A 9,807-nucleotide genomic window follows, 5' to 3' on the forward strand; every position below is an offset into this window, starting at 1 on the left:
AGAGAGAGATAAAACGTTTGGAAATCCCTCAGTACTGCTCCGAAAGTTCAAGGTGATTCAGTCTCTCTAGTGTCCACAACACTGGCATAAAGCCCAGGCTCCTTGGTCGAATAGTCTACTGGCTTCAATGCGGAAATTCACTTTTGGGTAGGACTACGGTCCCAACCCCTTAAACTTAAAAATTGGCTCCTGTAGGAGGGTTAAAATGACCTTCTTACGGAGCAATCTATACTGCATGATTAAACAGCTAACCAATCTATATCCAATATCACATCAAAATCGTGGCATATCTAAAAAATTATCGAAGGTTACATCAAGGTTAGCTCAAGAATGGACAGAGGAGGGTATGGGGGAGTTGACACAGCGAGGTCTTGTGGTGCAAGAGGGAGAATCGGCAGTGTGCGAACGATTGGAGTTTTGGGGCAGTGGGAGGCGGCGACGGAAGGTTAAAAACGAAGGTGGGGGTTTTTTTGCAGAGAGAAGAAGGAGAAAAGGTTTGATTTTAAAAAGAATAATAATAATGATAATAATAATAATATAATAATAATAATTAAAAAAGGGAATAGGTATAATTATATATTAATTCCTTTCCTTATTCCATTTTATACTATTAAATTTCTTTCCTTTCAAAAAGAAAATTAATTCCTGCATTAATTTTCAAATTGAATTTCAAATTGAATAATTTCACGTGAAATTAAATTTCCCGCACTTATACTTAAAGTCCAAAATTCCAAAAAATGCCCTTCCACTAATAACAATTATGAAATTCAAAATAATAAAGTTATTGAAATACATTATAAAAATTGGGGGTGTTACATTCTTCCCTCCTCAAAAGAACTTTCGTTCTCGAAAGTTCATTCTTTAAAAAGCTCGGGTATGGGCCTTCATCTCATCCTCTCGCTCTTAGGTAGCCCTCCTTGAACTGTGATTCTACCACAGGACTTTCACAAAAGAAATTTCCCGGCGGCAATGTTTTTACCTCTTTGGCGAGGATCTCTATAGGCTTCTCCTCGTAGCTCAAGTTTCATTTTCAACTGTAAGGGTCGTAGTCAACTACATGGGAGGGTCTGTACATACTTCCTTAGCATCGAAACATGGAAGACATGTATGAACTGAAGAAGTGTTGGGGGCAATGCCAAAGGTAAGCTAAGCGGGGCCAACTCCTTCCAGGACCTTAAAAGGTCCAATGAATCTCGGACTCAACTTTCCATTCCTGCCAAACCTCAGAATACCTTTCATTGGTATTTTTATTTGTGATTGGGTTGAGAACAGTGGTGGCATCAAAACTGATGAGCTTGGTTTTGTGTTAGTTGACTTAAATAGAATAGGCCACAAGAGTGATTCTTTCATACTGGCATCCCAAGCAAGACAAGTTTTTTATTTTGAGGATCCAAGTGATGGTCGATGGTCTAATGTTCTTACTCTACCACAAAGAAATTTTGAGGATCAATAAAATGATTATGAACTTAGAGATACTGCTCTACATTGTCAAGGAATGCCTAAAGCTATGTTAGATATTGAATCTAGAATTGATTTGGATGAGAACACTTCAACATATGTACAGGTTGATTGTGAAGGCATATGGATTCCTAAAGAGTAAATGTATGGGTGAGTTTTCGCTTACTAATGAATTTTTATAATTTTGTTGTATCTAACACCTAACTAAACTTTATTCTATATTTCATTATAATTCTTACACCATGGAGATAGCAAGTGATGAGGACTTGCAACTTGGTTTGGATAATGTCAATGAAAATATGGAACTGAAGCAAGATGAAATACCAAACAAAAAGAACAGGTGAACGCGAGGACTGACTAATATGAATGAGGTAACAAAAATTAGAAGTGTAAGGGAGAAAAAGTTGGTTGAATATAATGAGGATGGAGTACCGATTGGATATAAGTTGAAATCTTTCATCGGATTTATTGTGCATCATCATATCCCAATTACATATACATCTTGGAAGTGTGTACCGACTGTTAAATATTGTTAAGGTATGTATATTTTCCTTCGTTGATGTATTATATTAATATTTTACTTGAAAAGTAATAATCAAGTTTTCTAAATGTTTAGGGTGCTTTCATAATTGATGGTAGAAGTAAGAAGGCTATTCTCAAAACTGCGGGCGTTGCATTTCGTCAATTCAAGTCTTGGTTAAGACACAATATATTGTCCCTTTTAAGGGATGAACCCCAACTTTTATTACACCCACCTTCGATGTACTCCCACATAATTAAAACCTATCAATGGCAAGAGTTTGTCAAATCGAGATTATGTCTGGAGTTCGAGGTATTAAACTTTTCATTAAGAACATCAATATTTGTAACTTTCTTGTTATTTTTATTTTGAACTATTAAATTTATATAGAAAGTCAGAAATCAACAACAAGCATGAAGAAAGAAGAACAAGTATAATCATCGGATGTCCAGAAGAGGTTATACAAATCTTGTCGAGGAAATGGTAAGAATATTCTTAAATTTAACTATTTTTCAAATATTCTTATATTTAACAATATGTTTATTATGCAGAAAAAATTACCTTCATCCAGCAAATGTGATTTTTGACGAGATAATATGTGGAAAAAACTCAGACAAACAAAAAAGGAGAATATATAACAATGCGGATGTCCAACAAGTTGCCAACCAAATAGTAAGATTACCAATATTACATTTGCATGAAATCATTATAATATTTTATAAGTGTTATTGAATATATATAATTTTCATTTAGGATGAGATAATAAAGAATGAAGATCCACTTCCAAAAAAAATGATCACCTAATGATGTTTTGACCCAAGCCTTGGGTACTCCAGAATATGGTAGACACGGGGGTGGATGGTTTCATTACAAATACCATTTACTTCTATACAGCAAAAAGTGAAGGTACAAACAAAAAGATTGTTGATGAAAATGAAGCACTTCGTAAGCGCATTAAGGAGTTGGAAGATCAAGTTCAAAACAAGCCAAGATCTGAGCATGGTAGTTGCTCCAAGAATAAAATCCAAAAGAAGCAAAATTCAAATGTTGGGGTCCCAGTTAGTCTCATGTTCTATCTTATTTAATTTATGCATTAAGGTTACAACTATTAGTTATGATAATTTTTATCTTATTTAATTTATATTGTTATATTTATATCATAGGAGAAGGAAGTTATTAGTGCATCAGCCACACATGGGGAAGGGAAGAAGGTGAAGGAGATAAAAGCTAGTAGTGTACAATCGATATTGAAAGTGAATTGTATTATGAGGTAAATTTACTATTAGTTACTTATAAAATTATAACTTGGTGGTTTTAGGAGAATGTTTCAGAGAATGCAGGAAAGAATGAAAAAGTGATCGCTATTAATGTACCACCAATCTTGAAGGTGAATTGTATAGGTCCCATTTTCTTCTATCTTATTTAGGAATGAACATTTTATTCATGTTCTATCTTCATTGTGCTAGGAAAAAGTTTCAAGGACGATGCCGAAATAGATTGAAGTTACTAGTGCACCATCCAATTTATTAATATCCTTGAAGTTGATTCTTAGGTATGCTGAAAAGGTAATGGTTGATAGGATTAGTATTTCTTTCCATCTACTTGTTGAGCTCTTTGGTTTTGGCCGAAAGAGTTATGTTCGAGAAGATGTGATAGAATTTTGTAGCATGCAAAAAGTGAAACTTTATCAATGGTGGTTTATATCGTGTAAGTAAATATTATTTGTTTATGATATATTATCACTTTATTAATTAGTAGTAAGTTAATTTGCCCGATCTATTATTATAGGTACCTACACTCGTTCATTGTTGATTCAAATAAAGGGTCGAAGTATATTTTTGTAGATTCATCTCTTATATCCGCGGGCAAAAATACTCGAGAAGTTAGAGCTCGGAACTTTTGTAGTAGATTAATGGCTTCCAAACATGGTCAATTAGTTATTGCTCCTTACAATCCCAAGTAATTATAATTAGTTATACTCATGTTCTACCTTTTCCTGTTTTTTTCCAATGTAGAATTGTGATGGGATCATTGTACTTGAAAGTTCCTTATACTCATGTTCTACCTCTTTCTATTTTTTTTTTCAATGTAGAATTATGTTGGGATCATTGTACTTGAAAGCTCCTTATACTCATGTTCTACATTTTCCTGTTTTTTTCTAATGTAGAATTGTGTTGCGATCATTGTACTTGAAAGCTCCTTATACTCATGTTCTACCTTTTCCTGTTGTGTTCCAATGTAGAATTGTGTTGGGATTATTATACTTGAAAGTTCTTTATACTCATGTTCTACCTTTTCCTTTTTTTTTCCAATGTAGAATTGTGTTGGGATCATTGTACTTGAAAGCTCCTTATACTCATGTTTTACCTTTTCCTGTTTTGTTCCAATGTAGAATTAAGTTGGGATTGTACTTGAAAACTCCTTATAATCATGTTCTACCTTTTCCTGTTTTTTTCCAACGTAGAATTGTGTTGGGATCATTATACTTGAAAGATCCTTATACTCATGTTCTAACTTTTCCTGTCTTTTTCCAATATAGAATTGTGTTGGGATAATTATACTTGAAAGCACATTATACTCATGTTCTATCTCAATGTAATGAGCTACCTTCTTGTTCCATACTAATTAGTTGTGTATTTTATTTAGTGATCATCGGTCGTTAATTATTATTAATGTGTATGATGACATGGTGTACTATCTTGACTCATTGAGAACAAGTTCGCGAGAAGATATCAAATACATAACAATTATGTAAGCAAAGTTTGTTTGAGTGATATGTATTAGTTATTGACTTTGTAAAGTATTTATTTCATTTTGAATATTATACTATACTCTTTGGAAAATGTAAGGCACTGACCATTTTTCAGTCTGAAAAAAATTTGCAAAAGACTCGAAAAACACATTCTGGAAAATAATAAAGGCAAGTATAAGAGCATTGAAAAAAATTAATAGAATGATGTTTACTTAGTGCATATGTTTGATATGTATTAGTTATTGACTTTGTAATAGAGATGTCCACGAGTTGGGGTGGGCCGGGGATACCATTCCCATCCCTGCCCGCCCCATCCCCGTGAAATTTTCTATGAGGATCGGGCCGGGGATTCTCTGCGAGGAAATTCGCGGGATCGAGTTCCCTGCGGGAATTTTTCCCCGTTACCTTTTTTTTTATATATAAAACTAATTAATTTAAATCACTAATGTGAGCAAAGTTTAATTAAATAATTAACTTTATCACTAAATTTTTATTATGGTTAGTTTTATATGAAATTTTAATTTAAAGATAAATTACTCAAATTTTGGCCTAAAAAAGCTAATTAATTTTTTTAGTAGAAATAAATAAATATAAATCAAATTATTCATATATATAATCTAAATTTAAACATATTCATTATGTTTCCCAATAAATAATCAAATTTGGAAATTTAAATGTAATATTGATATATATAATAATAATAAACATAACATTAGATAACTATACTAAATAGATATGTAAAAGCTAATCGGAGCGGGGATAGGGAACGGGGCAAGGCCGAGGTCGCGGGCGGGGGCGAGAAGAGGAATGCATTACTCATCCCCGTCCCCATTTAGCTCACGGGGAATTTTTTTCCCCACTCCCTCCCCCATTCTCCGCTTAATCGAGGAATCCTCGCCCCATTCGGGGTGGGGCTCCGTCCCCATGGGAAAATTAGACATCTCTACTTTGTATTGTAGTGTTCTTTACAAGTGGGAACTGTTGAATGTGGGTATTATAGTATGAGATATATGCGAGAAATCATGACTAAAGAGCAGAATATTATCACAAATGCAGTATGTCCTTAAACTACTTATATATATTGTAACATTATAAATAGTGTAAATAGTAAATAAATATATATATTTGACTTTCTATGTTTTATAGATTTGTACGAGGAATTCGTTCTTGCAACTTGAATTGGATGAAGTACGCGTGGAATAGGCTGAATATTTAGGTCGCTATATCTCATGGAATTCCTATAATTTTTGTGTGTTTGGCTACATGGGAATGTCCAAAAATTTTTTGTGTAAATGTTTTGTTCAGCCATTATAGGTTATATACCTCAATGAAATGTGTGGTGGAGGATAGAATTTTAGTCTTGTGATTTTTGGAATACAAAGCACATATAGATTGGTCTTACAATTTTAGAATTATCATATATTGGCGGTTGATAGAGTATATACTATTGTACAATTGGTCTTGTAAATTTTGGAATCGTTCATATACATGGAAGGTAATAGAAGAATGAAATTGTTATTTTAGTATTCTGAATTGTTACTTTGGATATATTGGGCTGATATACAGACCTGAAATATGTACTACTGTTTATTTTAGTTGATGAAATTGTCGTATTGGAACACATGTAATGCAGGAAATGAGAAATAAAAATTAAATTTGAATGTTTAATTTGAAAAAAAAAAAAAAAAAAACATAGATGACATTGAAAATGTGTCAAGAATTAGATTACTTGACCATTATTCCGTGTCAAGATAAAAATATATTTGACAAATAAAAAATGTCAAGAGTAATCACATATGATACGTAATAGGTGTCAAGAATTAATACACTTGACATATTATCAGTGTCAAGTGTATTATATTTCTTGACACGAAAATTGTGTCAAAAAATATTTCTCTTGACGTTTTTTCAGTATCAAGTTATCACATTATACTTGACAGTCGAATACTCGACACTTTTATTAGCGTCAAGTATACCCTCTACTTGACATTGGAAAAATGTCAAGTAATCAAATTTCTGTGGTAGTGAGGAAAAGTTGGAATTCTTGAGGTGATCAAAGATTCCAAGGTTGTATTGGTTCGTGAGAAGGTCAATGACCTTTATATTGTGAGAGGAGTAGAGATGATGACAAGTGCCTAAATAGTTTCAACAACAAGCTTAACAGAGGCTAACTTGTGGCACAAAAGACTATCTCATATTAGTGAAAAAGGGATGGAAACACTATCCAAGCGAGGAATTCTACCCAAAGGTATCAGTGAGCACCTTTCCTTTTGTGAACACTACATTCTAAGTAAAGCAACCAGACAAAGTTTCACAAAATTTCAGCACACCACCAAAGGAACATTGCATTATGTCCATTCTGACCTATGGGGAACATCTCCTACACCAAGCCTTAGTAGCTCAAGGTATTTTCTAACCTTTATAGATGAATTTTCTAGGAGGAGCTAGACATAATTTCTTAAAACTAAGGACCAAGTTTTTGGGAACTTTAAAGAATGAAAAGCCATGAGCAACGACAACATGTTCTGCAAACTGGTGTCAATAAAGATTGGTGGTTGGACGAGTACCAGAGGCAGCTTCAAATATGACGTGGCGCGGTAACTTCGAGGCATTGCACGACGAGGGCGAGGGGCTAAAGGTGTCGCAGGGCGAAGGCAAGGGGCTGGAGGGGTCGCACGGCGAGGGCAAACAGATGGATGCGCGACTGAGATGGCTGGGATGCACGTCTCAGATCTGTGACTCAACATTGACTTCAGCGACTAGGAGGAGGCAACGGCATGACGAGCGACATGAATGAGGGCGAACGGGGCAAAGGCTGGGTCGTTAGTGGACGGTGCGAAAAAGAAAGGCACGGGCAAGGGGTGTTGTTTTGCGTGAGAAGAAGAAGGGGAAGGGGGAAAAATAAAAGAAGAAAAATAAAAAAAGGAAATAAAATAAAATAAAATATATCTTATCTTATTTTATTCTCTTCCTTCCAACTTTTAAATCCCTTTTTCCCTTAAAATTTTTCAATTCAAAAGAATTTTAACTAACCCCTTTCCAAAATGAAATTAATTCTTGACATTAATTTCAAATGTAATTTGTGTGAAATAAAAAGTCCAAATTTTCCTTTTAGAAGTGCCAAATTCCACAATTTCCCTCTGATTACATGATTAAATTGAATCCCCCTTTCTTAGCAATTGTGGATTTCTAAAATTTCAAAAATATCCTCAAATATTAGAAAATACTGAAATTTCATTAAGAACAAAAATTCAAGGTGTTACAAATAAACTTTATCATGGCAACTGGAGAGAAGGTTTCTTCATAGTCTACCTTCTCCCTTTGGGTAAACCCTTTTGCCATAAGTTTAGCCTTGTATGTCTGTACCTTACCAGTTTGGTCTCGTTTTCTCTTGTAGATCTACTTGCAACCAATGGGTTTTACTCCTTCTAGTTGATCTACAAGATTCCGGATGAATTGAAGTACATTGAGTCCATTTCAAGGTCCATGGCTTTAATCCACTGGTCTTTATCCATATTTTTCATTGGTTGTTTGAAAGTAAGTGGATCCTCTAAGCCATCATCTGGAATGATGACTTGAGTTAGTGGATCCTCTAAGCCATCATCTGGAATGATGACTTGAGTTTTAGTTAAACCCATGTACTAGTCAGGCTGTTGCACAACCCTTCCTCTACGCCAAGGCACTCTCAACTCTTAAAAAGGATGTGAAGTACCAGTTTCATTAACAATTCTTGTTGATGGACCTGCTTGATCAACAACTCTTGTTGATGGACCTGCTCGATCAACAATTCTTGTTGATGCATTTGACGTTTCTGAAGGAAATCGGAAGCGAGATTTCCATGAGCATCGGAACAAGACTATTCCAAATTACAATCATGAATGAACAAATCATTTACAGTCGACTTGCATACAAACGGTTATACAATTACAATGCAGAAATAACAGCATAAAAGTCTCAAAAGCACAAAGGGAAAACTGTACAAACAAATGCAGAAGCGTCTCCACGCTCCATTGCGCGACTCTAATCAAATAATAACAACCACGAGCGCTAGATCTACAAACCCGCAACACAGCACGAACACCACACAAACACTTCGCGTTCGTCCTCAACGATCTGCTCGGTCACGATCTCCTTCGCAAAAATGAACGACCTCCACAACACCACGAACGACCTCTAGAAAACCTCGACAGTGTCGATTTGAGTCTGACACCAAAGCGACCTTGGTATTCTCGATGTCAAAATCCAGAGGGTGAGCTCTATTTGGACTTGGTATGAGGCAAACGAATGGAGGAAACACCGATTGCATACACGGTTGGGCAAGTGGGAGATGGCTGAGACCTATCATATAGATCGATGCCCAATCGTTTAGATAAAGTTATGTGATCGTCTAGCAAAAGTTATGCGATCGTTTAGTTTATCGTTTAGCTCGGTCTGTCACCTATATACACTACACGATCGTTTACCTTGGGCCAGTGATCATCTAGCAAAGCTATGTGATCGTTTAGTAAACACTACTAGATCGTTTAGCTCGCACCTGCACGATCATTTAGCTCGCCCAGCCGTCGTTTAGTAAATCTGTATTTACTTGATGATCACCGTGAATTTCTTTTTCGCAAGAGAAAACTCAAAAAAACTTTTCAAATTTTTGTAAAAAAACTTCTTTTCAAAATAGGAAAACCATTTTCCTTTTAAACTAACGGTTACCATGATCCAATAATCACCCACTAGTTTGGTTATTTAAAAGAAAAAGTATTAATTATCCAATAATTAATATTATTATAAATATAAATGATAACCAATTTATCATACTATATTTATAATCTATAGTTTTAATATTTCATCTCATGAAACATATAAACCATAGTTCTTTTTCTATTCCATGGTACTTAATGTAAATCTCATTCACATCAATCCTCCACTAGATGTATCTTATACATCATAACCGATTATATCATATATAATCAAAATATCTCTTGTCAATTTGAACATTTCAAATCAACACCAAGAAACTGATCCTTAACAAAATCCAAGCTACTAAGGGGACCTCATGGACTTGTAGCTCCGAAGCTCCAACGTA

General features: G+C 34.7%; 1 long non-coding RNA gene across 7 annotated transcripts in view; it reads left to right on the plus strand.

The window, feature by feature from the left end:
• Positions 1-4,040, plus strand: part of LOC120087987 — a 14,358-nt gene extending 10,318 nt beyond the window's left edge. The window contains exons 6-15 of one of the 7 annotated variants that reach the window (XR_005484766.1): positions 1,565-1,608; positions 1,707-1,995; positions 2,075-2,290; positions 2,369-2,461; positions 2,530-2,650; positions 2,732-3,036; positions 3,142-3,189; positions 3,297-3,365; positions 3,445-3,685; positions 3,767-4,040. This is a non-coding gene — a long non-coding RNA (uncharacterized LOC120087987). Of the gene's footprint in view, positions 1-1,564; positions 1,609-1,706; positions 1,996-2,074; positions 2,291-2,368; positions 2,462-2,529; positions 2,651-2,731; positions 3,037-3,141; positions 3,249-3,296; positions 3,366-3,444; positions 3,686-3,766 lie in introns of all 7 variants that reach the window. The other 6 variants (XR_005484765.1, XR_005484769.1, XR_005484767.1 and 3 more) reach the window with 6 other exon arrangements.
• The last annotated feature ends 5,767 nt before the right edge of the window (positions 4,041-9,807 follow it).

The sequence above is a fragment of the Benincasa hispida genome, chromosome 10 (assembly GCF_009727055.1).
Source record: "Benincasa hispida cultivar B227 chromosome 10, ASM972705v1, whole genome shotgun sequence".
NCBI classification, from domain to species: Eukaryota; Viridiplantae; Streptophyta; class Magnoliopsida; order Cucurbitales; family Cucurbitaceae; genus Benincasa; species Benincasa hispida.